The 16,206-nt window shown below is 37.9% G+C and overlaps 1 protein-coding gene across 12 annotated transcripts in view; it reads right to left on the bottom strand.

Moving 5' to 3' along the window:
* Positions 1 to 16,206, bottom strand: part of LOC131426183 (disintegrin and metalloproteinase domain-containing protein 33) — a 1,149,595-nt gene that overhangs the window by 261,252 nt on the left and 872,137 nt on the right. The window lies entirely within an intron of this gene.

The following is a 16,206-nucleotide window of genomic DNA, read 5'->3' as shown; positions in this document are numbered from 1 at the left end:
ATGCATTTCTAAAACATTAGACATCACAAAAAAATTTCGATTTTGAATATCGAAAAAAACTTTCCAAAGTCAACAAAGTTTTTCAAACAAATTTTTGTCGAAATAACAACAGATCTTGATGTTTCATGTTTTTTTTAACAATTTTTTTTTTAAATTTTGCGGTTTCATGCGAGTATTTCTGAAGTTACGCAGATTTCTGAAGTTACGCTTTTTTTGTTTCAGACTTCAGAGTACTGCGAATTCTATGGGTAAAGTTGGATGAGTCGTTGTCTTGCCTATAAGTAGGTGGATGCTTTATCTACCTGACTTGTTTTTTTTTATTATCATCACAACGCAATACAAGGAAAGCTGAGCGACTAAGTATTGAACTCTCCTGTTGTCCGGAGTACTTCAAAGATTACACTTGAATAAAAAATTTTAACTTTGAGATAAATCTGTATAGTGCGGTTTAGGTTATTTCGCAAAAAAAAAATGTTTATCTCACAACATTGTTGAAATATGAATTAAACAAAAAAAAAAACGAAAAGACGCCTCTCATACGAGTTTGTAGAAGGAATAATTAGCTTTAGCTCAGAACTTCAGTATTTGGTATTTGCATTCCAACTTGAAATGGCTTCAATTTGAGTAGATTTGAGGTATTATTTGTACGATAATTTTGTTTAGAAAACCTCGGTTAAGCATTTTTGAGAACAAAAATTGAATAAAAACAATGAGTGAAAATTAGAAATTTCAAAAATCGTCTTAAAACATCTCTTTTGTTGCAAGAACGGAATCAGACATAAAAAAAAGATGGGTGGGTAATATCAGCGACATAACTGGTGGACGTGAATACGAATAAAAACTGACATGCTTAATGCACACTTCGAAAAAATATCCAACGAATATCTACAATAAACGATTTTTACACTAAAAAATCTTAGGTACTCAATATTTTTGCACTCAGAAATTTGAAAACCAGCACTGCCACCACAACGAACTGGCAACCATCGACCGAAAACCGTTGAACCAAGGCAAAGCATTCCCCATATGTTCCGAAGCGGTATTCAAAACACGGGAAAATCATCTTTGTCATCTTTCGGTGCGGGTGTTTTGGGTGGTCCTCGCTGTCCCGAGACCCGCAGCAGAGAAACTCAATAATTTACATAATATTATTGCAAGTCCGATCCGCTTGCCTGCCTGCCCAACTGCTACTTGCATAGCATTAGCTGTTCGGGTTCGTCCCCGTTGCCGTTGTCGAAAGGGGAGATGGCTTTTGTTGTCGTTTCGAAAGTCGTTTGTTATCAGTGCCGTTTCCGACGTATTATATTCTGCGGGCCCCACCAAGTCTTCGGAAGTTTTCTTTTTTCCCGCCTTACTCACCACGCTTCGGGAGGAATGTTTGGAAGAAAATACTTGCATTTGCTAGTAGTCTGCCAAAAAGCTCAATATTTTTTTTTCTATCTCCCACACGAATGTGTGCGTGTGTGTGTGCGGGGTTCCTGGGGATCTTTTTGTCGTAGATCTCCAACTTGGAGACACTCAGGTAAAGGGATATAAATTTGCCTCCTTGGAAAACTTTGGCTGACGTTTTTCCGGCTCGAAATGCACCGACCCAGGTAGCGCAGGAGGACAGACGGACGGACGGACGGACGGATGGACGGACGGATGGACGACTGGGCGTTGTTCCGAAGTTGTTCCACTGGAAGGTTCAACATCTGCCGAAAATGTTCGGAGCTGCCTGGTTGACTTCAGCAACCAACCAAGTGAAAATCGGAGTGAAAATTCCTCCTCTCGTTCGACCCATGCATCCCCCCCCCCCTCTCGAAACGCTGCCAGTTGGTTGCTGATACCGTTGAATTCCGTTGGTTGGCCGGACGACCAAAATCATGGAACCGGGATGTTGTTCGGTGTGAATTTGTTCGGCATGAATATTCAACCACGGAATGACACGAGGTTCTTTTTGCTTGTCACTTCGGGAAGGGGGGAGGGTAGGTTGGTTGAATCTGCGGAGAGTTCCGGCAAAATGGTGTGTGTCTGCACGTATGTGTCATTGCTTACTGAAGCGGAAATTCGGGGAGTGTTTCTTTGTGTCTGGGTCCCTGCAGATGCTGACGATTGATTTTAGTTGTGCAAGGTATTGTTATTATGCGATGTAAAGCCCTTGCACCGACGTTGTTGGCCCGGTCCCCATGTTTACTACTGCCAAAACTGTCACGGGTGTTTACACATTCAAACATCCGAGTCAATGTTTTTTTTCGGCTGTTGTTCTGCAGCCTGTTTAAAATTGTGTCGCTTGATCGGGAAAATCTCAGAATATCTATCTCGACTAATTCTGTTTTCTGGATAATTTTCACTACCAAAGTCAAGTATTTTTTCTCACTTCATAACTTCGAACGAGCACCACTAGGAAGAATCCGTCATCCATCAACCGCCGCGACAGCACAAAGTTTTCATAAAAGCAGAAAATCCGTGCCGTGTAAATGCACCGAGTTAAACTTTGTTTGCCAGCAAATGTCATGTTTCAAATAGGACTTTTCCCACTAATTGTTCAACTTTACACCGCCGTGTTTCACATCGGAACTTTTCCAGGCTGCACCTTTCATCATATCGAAGTTGTAATTAAAGTGGGGCGCGGGGAAAAGATCGGCGGTTGCACGTCGAGTACGCAGTGTCGGAAGTGACGTAGGACTACTTTGAAGCGTATCGAACATTCACTGAAATAGAAGATCAAAAAATATTTATAGGCTGACTTAGGTCTGAAAAATCAACTAGTCTAGATTTCTTTTTTTTAAGGTTTCGTCTATGACACATAAGTGCGTTAACAGTTCATATTAAACTGCCAGAACAACTTAGCAGTTCCATAATTTTGTAAGCCGAAACTTGTTTTCGATTGAGACATCGCGACATTGCGCTTCGGTTCTATTAAAGCGTGTCCAGAAATAAATTTTGAAGGTTTAAAAATAACCCAAAAAAATCTTTCTTTTATTGTCTTGCCCTATAGAAAGGTATTAGAATCGGTAGAAAAACCTTTATAAAAACTAACGAAAACAATTTATTAACAGATAGATCGACCTCGTCATCATCTTCTTCTAATGTCAGTTATGCTAGTATAACAGGTAGAAATGTACCACTTCTAATGTAAATAATCAAAACACAGGAACGCCTTGCAGTTCATCTTCTAACGAAAACAATTTATTAATAGGTAGATCGGCCAAATCATCTTCTTCTAATGGCAGTCTATCTACCAATATTCCTTCAATGCCATTCGCTTCTTTGAATGAAGTCGATTTAGGCGATATAACTGAAAATAAAATGATCAACTTTTTCAAATGCTCATCCGAATGAAGTCGACTTCATCACTTTTTGAAGCATTTCAAATCAGATGGCATTTTGCGAATAATATTATAATGAATTTAAAATTTAACAGGGATGTTAAATAATTATTTGAATATTTTAAAATGGAATGCTCGATCCTTAAAATCGAGTGAAGATGAATTTTATAATTTTCGGTAACTTTCGGTCGGTCCCCTATTATAATATACCATACGACTCATCTCGACGAGATCTGTCAAAGATAATTTTTTACCGTTCTATTTTCTTGCAGATGGCTGAACTGAATATATGATGGTATAAGTGACGTAACCGACAAAACGCAATTTTTTTTCTTAACATGCAATAATTCTGGAGATGGCAGAACCAATTGCAACAAGTTTTGATGCATTTGAAACTCAGTCATTGATTAGATTTGAAGATCAGATGGCTATCACTTTTGGTTCTGGAGATATAATGGTATAAGTGACGTAAACGACACAGCGCATTTTTTTGTTCACGCTCAGTTTGTCTGAAGATGGCTTATCCGATTTCAACAATTTTAGGCTCATTTGAAAGCTTCTATTGGATTATTTATCAAGTTCAAAGCTCAACCTGCGGTCACTTCTGATTCCGGAGACATAATGGTATAAGTGACGTAAACAACAAAACTCATTACCGCGCCATTTCATCACATAAAGATTAATCGATTTCAATAATTCGAGACTAATATTTGGGCTGTGAATTCAGTTCGGAAATCGTACGACTGACACTTCAAGTTTCGGAGATAAAGGGTGATTTTTTAAGAGCTTGAGAACTTTTTTAAACAATAAAACGCATAAAATTTGCAAAATCTCATCGGTTCTTTATTTTAAACGTTAGATTGGTACATGACATTTACTTTTTGAAGATAATTTCATTTAAATGTTGACCGCGGCTGCGTCTTAGGTGGTCCATTCGGAAAGTCCAATTTTGGGCAACTTTTTCGAGCATTTCGGCCGGAATAGCCCGAATTTCTTCGGAAATGTTGTCTTCCAAAGCTGGAATAGTTACTGGCTTATTTCTGTAGACTTTAGACTTGACGTAGCCCCACAAAAAATAGTCTAAAGGCGTCAAATCGCATGATCTTGGTGGCCAACTTACCGGTCCATTTCTTGAGATGAATTGTTCTCCGAAGTTTTCCCTCAAAATGGCCATAGAATCGCGAGCTGTGTGGCATGTAGCGCCATCTTGTTGAAACCACATGTCAACCAAGTTCAGTTCTTCCATTTTTGGCAACAAAAAGTTTGTTAGCATCGAACGATAGCGATCGCCATTCACTGTAACGTTGCGTCCAACAGCATCTTTGAAAAAATACGGTCCAATGATTCCACCAGCGTACAAACCACACCAAACAGTGCATTTTTCGGGATGCATGGGCAGTTCTTGAACGGCTTCTGGTTGCTCTTCACTCCAAATGCGGCAATTTTGCTTATTTACGTAGCCATTCAACCAGAAATGAGCCTCATCGCTGAACAAAATTTGTCGATAAAAAAGCGGATTTTCCGAATGGACCACCTAAGACGCAGCCGCGGTCAACATTTAAATGAAATTATCTTCAAAAAGTAAATGTCATGTACCAATCTAACGTTTAAAATAAAGAACCGATGAGATTTTGCAAATTTTATGCGTTTTATTGTTTAAAAAAGTTCTCAAGCTCTTAAAAAATCACCCTTTATAATCGTACAAGTGACGTAACCGACAAACTAATTTTGATTCTCTATCCGCACAATTATTCCAGAAAGTAACCTACGATCATTATATATTATAATATATTATAGTTTATAGTTTTGATTTAGGATATGCTGCCGTATATGTGTCGTAAATGCTTAAGTATTTGAAGATCAGATGGCTTTCACTTTTGGTTTTGGAGATATAATGGTATAAGTGACGTAAACGACACAGCGCATTTTTTTCTTCACGCTTAATTCGTCTGAAGATGGCTTATCCGATTTCAATAAGTTCAGGCTCATTTGAAAGCTTCTATTGGATTATTGATCATATTCAAAGACCAGACTGCGGTTCATGTCTGGTTCCGCAGATATAATGGCATAAGTGACGTAAACGACAAAACTCATTACCGCTCCATTTCCTTACATAAAGATGATTCGATTTCAATAATTTTAAGCTCGTTCGAGACTAATATTTGGACTGTGGAGTCAGCTTAAAAATCATACGACTGACATTTTGGAGATATAATCGTACAAGTGACGTAACCGACCAATCAATTTTGATTTTCTATCCGCAAAAATTTTTCAGAAAGTGATCTATGGTGAATGTTTATTATTGTTGATAGCTTTGATTTGGGGAATGTCTCTGAATATGTAACGTATATACTGGAGCATGCTCTTGTTAACTTTCCCAATAATTATGAATAAATTTGTACCAACAATGAGCTCGAATTCGGGTCAAAAATTATCTTAACCTTTTTACGACCATAAGAAGTGCAGGAATAAATATGTCAGTACAAGACAATATTTAAGCTATTGGGGATGTAAATATTTAAGGGGTTAATAAAAAAGTAAAAAATGTGTTGTAGAAACAATTTATAATCGTATAAAAACGATCATGTTGTTTCAAAACACAAAAGCAATTTTCTTCGTCGTTGTCCAGCGGAAATTCAAAAGAGAAATATCTGTTTGTTTGGAACATTTTTCTAAACAAACTGATGTTTTTTTTACTAGAAGATTGATTTAGCAGTAACAGATCGGCTGAAAAGTTCGTATCGTTTCTATGAGAGGGCGCCACTAGAATTAAATCCATACCATTTTCAGTTAGTACCAACCTTCAAAAGATACGTGTATAAATTTGACAGCTGTCTGATTATTAGTTTGTGGGATATTGCATTTTGAGTGAAGCTTCTTTTGTTATTGTGAAAAAAATGGAAAAAAAGGAATTTCGTGTGTTGATGAAACACTACTTTTTGATGAAAAAAAGTGCCGCCGATACCAAAAAATGGCTCGATGAGTGTTATCCATACTCTGCACCGGGCGAAGCAACAATTCGTAAGTGGTTTGCAAAATTTCGTACTGGTCATATGAGCACCGAAGACGATGAACGCAGTGGACGTCCAAAAGAGGCTGTTACCGATGAAAATGTGAAAAAAATCCACAAAATGATTTTCAATGACCGTAAAGTGAAGTTGATCGAGATAGCTGACACCCTAAAGATATCAAAGGAAAGTGTTGGACATATTATTCACGAATATTTGGATATGAGAAAGCTTTGTGCAAAATGGGTGCCGCGTGAGCTCACAATCGATCAAAAACAACAACGAATTGATGATTCTGAGCAGTGTTTGGAGCTGTTATATCGAAATAAAACCGATTTTTTTCGTCGATATATAACAATGGACGAAACATGGCTCCATCACTTCACTCCGGAGTCCAATCGACAGTCAGCTGAGTGGACTGCACGCGATGAACCGAACCCAAAGTGTGGAAAGACTCAACAATCGGTCGGTAAGGTTATGGCGTCTGTATTTTGGGATTCGGATGGTATAATTTTCATCGACTACCTTGAAAAGGGAAAAACCATCAACAGTGACTATTATATAGCGTTATTAGAGCGTTTGAAGGACGAAATTTTGAAAAAAACGGCTTCATTTGAAGAAGAAAAAAGTTTTGTTTCATCAAGACAATGCACCGTGTCACAAGTCGATGAAAACCATGCTGAAATTGAACGAATTGGGCTTCGAATTGCTCCCTCATCCACCGTATTCTCCAGATTTGGCCCCCAGTGACTTTTTCCTGTTCTCAGACCTCAAGAGAATGCTCGCTGGTAGGCTGGAGGCCTATTTTGAGGCAAAGGACAAATCGTACTACAAAAATGGTATCGAAAAGTTGGAAGATCGTTATAATCGCTGTATCGCCTCTGATGGCAACTATGTTGAATAATAAAAACGAATTTTGGCAAAAAAATGTGTGTTTCTATTAAACAATACGAACTTTTCAGCCGAACTGTTAGCAGAGGTTCTTAAGGTGAAATGTAGCGTCATAAATGCGCGCAAAATTTCATCCGCTGCAATTGAACGAACCGTCGCACAAAGCATACCAAGAAAAACGGACACATAGAAACAAGAACTTTTTTCAATGATTGAGCGCAGTGGGTTTACCTCTCGTTTTATTGGCTTGTAAAAAAGACTGGACGTAATGGATTTTTGAATCCTTCACACTTTAAATATATGCTAATTCAATCGTTATTGTTAGTGATTACTCTTACACTAGAGCTATAAATCATGAGTAATTATGAATGACTAACATGAGGCTATATGTATATGTATTGACCAATTTGCTAACCATGTATATGCCTGAGTTTAGTAGCAAGCATGGATTCTCCTTCAAAAGAACGACGAGATAACATTCAAGTATTTTCGATATCTTTGCCAGTCGTTCACCAGGCCCTTCCCGCCGATGAGATAGAATTTACGTAAAAGTATTTACTTGACTCGCATGATAGAGCGCGGTCGAATTTACTTATCGAATACATTCAATGCCAATATATTCCATTCTAATTGACTTTCATTATCATCTTCGAATAAGTAAAAAAGTATTATTTCTGTTGTGTCAATAGGATCGTAGCACTAGCCATGTAATCGAAGCTATGCTTTGAGTCGGCTGCGAAATCTGTTAAAACAGAAAGGCCAAATTTCACAAAAGGAATGTAATTCCAAACGTCCACACCCAGACATTTTCCTGGTGTGGATTCAGTATTCTCCCAATACGGTTCCGCCACTCCTTGTCTGCGAAGTCTGTTGACACAAATGGTCATATTCAACAATAAATGTAATACCAAGACCTTGCAATGCATTGAACTCAACAGAATTGGACATTATTAGCATTATAAATGACAGTTACTTAGAAAATAAACAATTTCTTACAATACCCATTTTATTGTATTCAACTCGTTTTTATTTCAACACACAACCCAATGCTGCATAAATTCGCGTCATAATTTTACATGTAATTTTTGCTCACGATATAATGCCACCGTGCCCTCCGTGCATTTCTCACACCACCTCAATACGAAACAGCAGCGCGCAAGTAATAAAAAAAATGCGGAAAAGTTTATGTAAACTTTTTCAAATTTCGGTTGTTTTACCTAAAATTTTATAATTTTGAGTTGCATTTTCAGATTCTTTGTGAAATTCTGATACAAACACTACTTTTCAGTTCTAAAATCATCCCCGTGGAACGGAACAGTTACCGTTTATACATTTCAAAAACCAATTACGGCTCGGCAAAGCAAAATTTCAAAATTCTAAGATTACTTAGTTATGATAAATTTGATTTCGAAAACTTAAGTGTTTTTGGTTTTTCGAAAATCGGTCTAGTTTTTGAATAATTGATCAAAAACGCGATTTTCGCATTCCACTACATTTCACCTTAAGATTGTAAATAAAATGAGACTGTCCAAACACTATCACTGTCAAAGAATAGGCTTAACCACTATTTTCTTTTACTTTTTCTTTAACACAAATATATTCAAATTTCATCTTTACGCCCAAACTTTTGGACCTCCTCAATGACTCTTTTTATAAAGATTTGGACAATCTTCTTGGTTTAGTTTTTGTAGACCTTATTCAACTTTGTTATTTGGTTTTAATTGCCGCATAATGTCTAGTATATCGATTTTGATTGGTTCTTTTCGGCAAGTTTTAATTGAGAGAGACGAAAGATATGAAATGAATAGACGGGATAGGTAATCTAGATTGAATCAGTTATAAATTTAGAACGGAAAAGCTAGCCTAGGCAGGCTTATATAGGCATGATCAGAAGAAAGAAATGCATTCTATTTTATCTTCTACTTGAGGGGGTCGAACACTAAATTCGAGTCCCCAAGTATGGTCGTGTAACAAAAGTGGTTCTTCACCACACTATGCCAACTATGGCCAACTTTTGCTTGAAATTTCCAACCAATTTTGACTCCCCACCCATTTCTGCCTTCAGAATTACGCACAATTTCTAAATCGGTAGATCGTTCTGGACAGTTTGGAGGATTATTTTCACAAGACACCACAATGACTTTTTTCCTCGTACCATTTCAATCCTTGGTCAATGTTGTGTAGTGGCAAGATGGCAAATCCTACCAAAAAAAGGGAAGTTTGATAATGTTTCTTTAGAAATGGCAATAGACTATTTTTTTAATAATACACTTTGATGTAGATTTTTCGTAAATTTTTTCATTCTTTTGTTCTTCAAATTTAAATTCTATACTTCCTCCGTCCTTCATACTCTATAATTTATTACCAGAAATGAGTGATGTTTTTATCGTCATGTACGATGCAACCAGTATATTTTACTAACAACTAAGCATGTAGCTATTGGAAGTTTTCTCTTTCTTTTGGTGTTTAAATTAATACTCTATTTTTGAAGCTCGACTGCAATTTCTTTCAGAACTGGATGTATAAAAGAAAGCTTATTGTCCATTATCACAAAAAAAGACTTTCGGTGAAATGGCATTCGGCGAAACGACTTTCGGTGAAACGACTTTCAGTGGAACTGTCAGCCGTCAGAGCGACTGACTGTTCCCTGTCGCAAATTCTTTTTAATTTGCCTTAAGACCTTACGATTAAAGTTTTCGGATATCCGGGGAGAAGCAAGTAGGGCATAAGAGCGGAAGTACGCTTTTATGCTGGCTACGGTTCTCCAGCGGACTGTACCTGCGAAGGGAAAGGAAGAAATATTTGTTGAAGTAAATTATACTTATACAATTCTCTTCTTAGAGAGAATTACTTCCTGGGCGATGATGCTTCCTTCTAGGGGAGGATGACTTCTTCTGGTGGGGGCTCGTCCGGGAGTTTTCTTTCTAGTGATGAATGCGAACGACCGTTTTCTCTGGTAACTGATGACTGATTTATTTTTTAATTTCCTTAAACTATATATACATGAATCTTATGGTAAAATATTAAAGATGTTGCACGACATGCAGTGCAACATTTATTACTATCTCCCTTTCTCCTTAGATGCTGACGTTACCATTCGTCAGCACGGGTAAACAATTCCTATCTACCTCACTACTACATAGAATTTGGTATTCAATGTTGCGCTTGCATTTCGCGCTATCCTTCTCTATTCCCTATCACGTACCGATGCTTTCAAAACTTGTTGGTCTTTGTCAGCACGGGTAATCAATTCATATTTCTACCAGACTCAAACATGACCGTCGCCAGACTACCCTTTCCTTCTTTTATTGCAGTCCTTTCGGGAATTACGTATTAAATTATTTTATTACCGCAACCTTCCGAGAGCTGATTTGAACGATATTCATTTAATGTTCCTTTTCGGGCAATTGTTTATGTTTGTCCCTTCGCATTTCGTCATGGTCTTTGCTAATTAATTTTACTATTGCCATCGGCACCAGATTACCTGGCGTCTCGACCCAACTTAAGCTTCCTTTGCTATTTGAATTAGCGCTTATTGATGCACATGGGATGCGAGAATTGATGGAAAATTAATAGCTCTCACGACTGCGCCGGAAACGCCTTATCGGTTCAAATCGCTTCTCGATCATAGTGCTCCTTTAAGCACGTTGTTTTTTTTGGTTGATAATTAAATTTATTAATGCCAGTGCAACTGACGCAAACTCTACGCTCGACAGGAACAACTTTCGGAGAAATCGAATCACTTATTTCTCATCTAGCTTATTGGGTGTTCCCCTTTTCAATTGTTTGGTGGCATCTTCAGAAAGTTGAGAAAATAATGGTGGTTCTTTATAATCACACTGAATAAAACTCATTGGGATCAACTCGAAATATTCCTTCAAAAGTTTAAAATTGTCCCTACTTCTACTGAGTTCTAGAGCTGACCAGGATGACAAACAAGAAATCAAAACAATTCAAAGGAAACCATAGAATACTAGAATTCAGGATCGGGAGCTGAGCTGGACGGTGTTGAAGGCTGTGTTCAGTGGACACTAGTTCTTTTCACCGATGAAAAATTGGTGATTTGGCAAGGAGTTTGTAGCCGTGGACTCAAATCAATATTTGTTCGTCAATTAAACAATGTACGCAAAGCTGTATTACCTGTAGTGATTTATGGAGTGTAGTCGACTATTTATGACTGCTAATAGAGAGTCTGTAAAGTTTAGAGTGCTTCCATGGTATCATAGACTCTTTTTTAACGTTATCCGACTTTTCATTTAACTTCCATAAACTTTAAATTATAGAGTGAAGAGTGCCTAAAATTTCTAATCGTCATATAAAGTGAACATGCAAGGACAAAACAACTATTCAAATTTGTTGATCTTGTTACCTAATGGCTCGTTTTTATTTCAGAGCTCGGGGAAAAATTAGATGATTCCCTCAATTATTAGAAAGGTATGATAAAACAACTAAGTGGATTAAAACAGTTGTTTTCTTTTTAAATATTATCAACTATAAAATTAATCCATTTTAAGAATCTGACATATCTTTCATGAAAGTGGAAAAAAGGAAAAAAAAGGAAAAAGGAAAAAAGGAAAAAAGGAAAAAAGGAAAAAAGGAAAAAAGGAAAAAAGGAAAAAAGGAAAAAAGGAAAAAAGGTAAAAGGTAAAATGTAAAAGGTAAAAGGTAAAAGGTAAAAGGTAAAGGATATTGTCCATCTCAATTTTATGAGAAAGAAAACTAAAGTGAGCATTTGAAAACATGAAGGGTGTTACGTTCACGAATGGATCCAACTAGAATGAGTGTAAATCTTTTTAAAATTTCTATTAAAAATGCAACTCATGTCAATATTTTTAATTTGATTCGTACAAAGTATGGACAAAATATTCACTCTTGCTTTCTTCATAGCAAATGCGAACAGCCGCGGCTTTTGTTTGACTACTTTCTTGTAATTCTTGTAATACCTGTAATTCGATACACGATTTTTTCTACGATTTTGCGACACCTGGCGTTCGTTTTCATCCCGATTCACTCTTGCTGGCGTTCTAACCAACGACAACAGTTAGTTTGGCCACATTCATCAAATTCTTACTTTCCGTGCGAGTAGCTTGGATTTTCGAGATGTACGAGCAAAATTTCGAATCACAAACAATCGACAAGAAAATTTAAAAATTAAACAGTAGGCATAATACTTTTTGAGGGCGACAAAGCGTACCCTGAGTCAGTTTGTGATTGCAACGAGAATTTCAATTTAATTGAAACAACAACTTTTGAGCTTCACATGAAGGGCTTCTGAAGGTTTCGCGCAATATGGGATGTCGGAAGTTTACATAATCACCGTATCTCACCCAGACATGACAGACTACCGAAGAAGATCTGCAGGAAATACTGCGCTAATTTGGAATTTCCTCATAAGGACTTTAATTCCAGATTTGACAATATTCCAGTTTGGTTGTATATGGAGATAATTGTTAATAGAAATCTTCCCCTATATATCCGTACAAAAACTTTTTTTTCTTCGGATGATGTGGAATTAGATGGGAAAACTAATCGGTTGTATGAAATTGTCAGCTATTTGTATCTTTTTATTTTTATCTTAAGCTATACTTTGCATGATAACACTTTAGCTTTAACGCATTTCCCAACGAAAAAGTATACTGAAAAAAATGACTGGTTAAATAAAAAGAACGAAATAGGAAACCTGGCGACGCAAATTCTCAAAGACAGCACTTATTTCGAAACCTTCTCCGATTCGGGGAAATCTTTAACCAGAAACGCTCAAATGGGAAGTCCTACCGTACCCGCAATACTGCCCAAACATTGCTCCTTCCGATTACTGTTTGTTCCAATTATGATGAAGTCAAAAAAATGGATCGATTCGTGGATTGTGGCCAAACCGGTCGAATTTTTGAAAACAGGATATCTGTGAACTGTAAGAAAGATGGGATAAGGTAGTGACTAGTGATGGACAATATTTTGAGATTTTTCCGAAAAGTACCTTGATGGCTTCCTCAACTGACACACATTTAACGACGGCCAACGTGGTCCCACGTCAATCGGAACCTCGATCCGGTGGGAGACGGAGTTTTAACGATTGAAAAAGCACGCTAACAAGGCGACAAAGTTGACGTAGTTGCTGTTGCCAAACGGTGTTGATGATTGCGACGATGACGACGACGACGATGAAAGCGACCTCGCGCTTTTGCCATGCCATGAACAAATTTAAAAGCTCAACACGGCACAACAGAACCGGTCGGCACTACATTCCGGATGAAACTTAGATTGTCAAATTGTGTGATTTGAAAATAACACGAGAGAAATTATAAGAAAAAAAAAAGATCAACCGCCACGACTTGAACCGAGACACATTGGATCACAAAGCAGGTCATTTAATCAACTGAGCCACAGAAGCACATTGATTTTTTTTAATGTTAATGTAAAAAAATGATTTTTTTTCGGTGTAAGTGATAGGAATCGCCCCGAAAAAAAAAAAACCGAACGTACTTTGCTCGTTCGGGAGTGGCTTTCTTTGTGTACAACATTGCCATCACTTACTGCTACTGCTACTATTACTACTGCTACTACAACTAGCTACTCGAAAGCTGGAAAATTATGAGCTGTCATTATTGCTCAGTGCAGTTCACAAAAGCAGACAGAAGGAAAAACTGAGACCTCAAAAGATGCCGTACGACAACAATGGGTCGTCGTCGTCGACGGATGGAAGGATGGAATGAAAAGGAAAAAGTTTAATTGAATATTTGTAATTTCAATTTTTCCGTGCTAACTTTAATGGCTTCCATATCGGGAAAAAAAAATCCTTTCAAGTGCATTTCCTCTGATTCGACTGGCTGGGACGACAGCTGCACTTGGATGACTGGACCGGAAAACAATGTCGGAATGTTGCACCGAAATCAATCCGGGCTGACAAAGGCAAGGAGAGAGAGAGAGATTGGCCAGTTTTGATTGATGGATTCTGGGAAATCGATTGTTAGTCGAAAAAGTACGGGTGTGTAATGTCAGAGACATAACTGGATGTCGTGAATACGAATATGACACGCTTTATTTATGCTTCCGAATTCGAATTGGTAGTTCATCGATTGTTTGAATTGTGCAACTTTCCCCTCTTTCATTACTAGAAATTTAAACGATGCGCCTAGACTAAATTACAGATTAGTTACATTAAACATTCTAAAACGCACTTAAATACTATGAAATAAACAGTATAGTTCTTTATAATAAAAAAAAATGGTGACGATTTGAGTTAGTTCAGCACGCAGACTCTGAATTCTAAACCCATATTCCAGAACTAAGCTCTTAAACATGAAGACGATTTTTCGCCATGACTACCAGAATGGGTTTTATAGAGTACAGTAAAGTAAATTTCCGCATAATTCTTTAGGAGTATTATTATGGTTCTAAAAAGAACCGAATAGAAGAAGTCTGGAATAAAGAACTGGATCCTGAGTTCAAGAACTAAATTTAGAACCAATAACAGACTCAGAATCCAGTTTCAATTCTAGAATTGCAATTCCGAAACTCAAATTAGTTCCGGAATACAGTTCCAGAATCCAGTTTCAGCACGCAGGCTCTGAATTCTAAACCTATATTGCGGAACTACAATCTGAAAATTGAACTTCTCGTTATGACTACCGAAAACCAAATGATGGCAGGTGCTCTCTCCGTCGCTGATGGTTTAACTCCCGCGATGGCAGTCTGCTCGCCTTGAAGGCCAGCAAGCGAATGAAAGTTGCTACCTGAGCGTTTGAGGTTTTAACCACGCAAAAGGCGCTCTCTCCGTCGCTGCTGGTTGATGGTTTAACTCTCGCGATGGCAGTCTGCTCGCCTTGAAGGCCAGCAAGCGAATGAAAGTTGCTACCTGAGCGTTTGAGGTTTTAACCACGCAAAAGGCGCCCTCTCCGTCGCTGCTGGTTGAAGGTTTAACTCCACGACGTCTGCTCCCATCGAACGCACGAATAGAAATGATCGATTTTCACCACGGTTCCCCTTTTATACGCATTCAGTTGAAGATATGTACCTGACTACCTCAAAATCGTCGTCCTTGCGCGAAAAACCCAAGCGAAAGTAAAGAGTTTTCCGCATTATTTTGAAATTTTGAGAAAACTTAATTTTTGAGTTGTTTGTGGTTATCTCACACTGTTCAAAATATTATCCTAAATTCCTGATCATATTTTTGATGAAATGGTGAAAGAATTATGTTGCTACCATTAATACAAGTCGAGATATTCACGATTAAGTTCTGCCCATTCTTCCATATGGCTAATTTTGAAAAGGCACCCCATAGTAAAGTAAGTCGTATTCACGACAAAAAAAAAGATGATACTCGAAGGGTACCGAATTTCAGCGACAATTTATTGCTTCTGTGGAAAATTTTCGATTGTTGGTTGTGACAGGTTTTCAGGGCTGGGTTTGAAAACGTCAATAACCGAGTTTCAATTACAGCAGCTATTCAAGGATCCGTTGTTCGTATCTTGATGCTTGATAATATCGATTATTCTTACCACAGTGCGTCTGCTGCTAAATTCCTTAACTTCAAAACGGTTATGGTTCGGCGACAGGTTGACAGACTCCACCCCCTTTTCCCAGTGGCAATAAAAGCGACGGTCACCGGTCGATTTGGTTCCATTATCCTGAACGCGGTGATGTACACAGCAAATGACCACCCACCATTAAAGGCAAATGGAGGGTCGACTACTGCCAAAGGGCTTATAAAACTGGCAGCTTTCTTACCGCCCCAAAACATTAAACTTCGGTACATAATAATCGTAAAAACAACAAAAGAATGTTTTGCGCCAATTTCGCCGATATTTACGATCTAATGTCCGATGTTCGTGTGACGGAAGAAGCTTACACATGTACACTCACTCGGTCGGTAGCCGGCAACAGAACAATTTTTCATCGTGCCTAATTTTCGTCCCTCCCATCGTTTTTCTTCACTTTCATTTGTGAACCGAATTTTCACGGTCGATTCGGTTTTGCGAGTTTTTGCCGCCCATTGT

The sequence above is a fragment of the Malaya genurostris genome, chromosome 1 (genome assembly GCF_030247185.1).
Source record: "Malaya genurostris strain Urasoe2022 chromosome 1, Malgen_1.1, whole genome shotgun sequence".
NCBI classification, from domain to species: Eukaryota; Metazoa; Arthropoda; class Insecta; order Diptera; family Culicidae; genus Malaya; species Malaya genurostris.
This window is presented reverse-complemented; position numbering and strand designations above follow the sequence as displayed.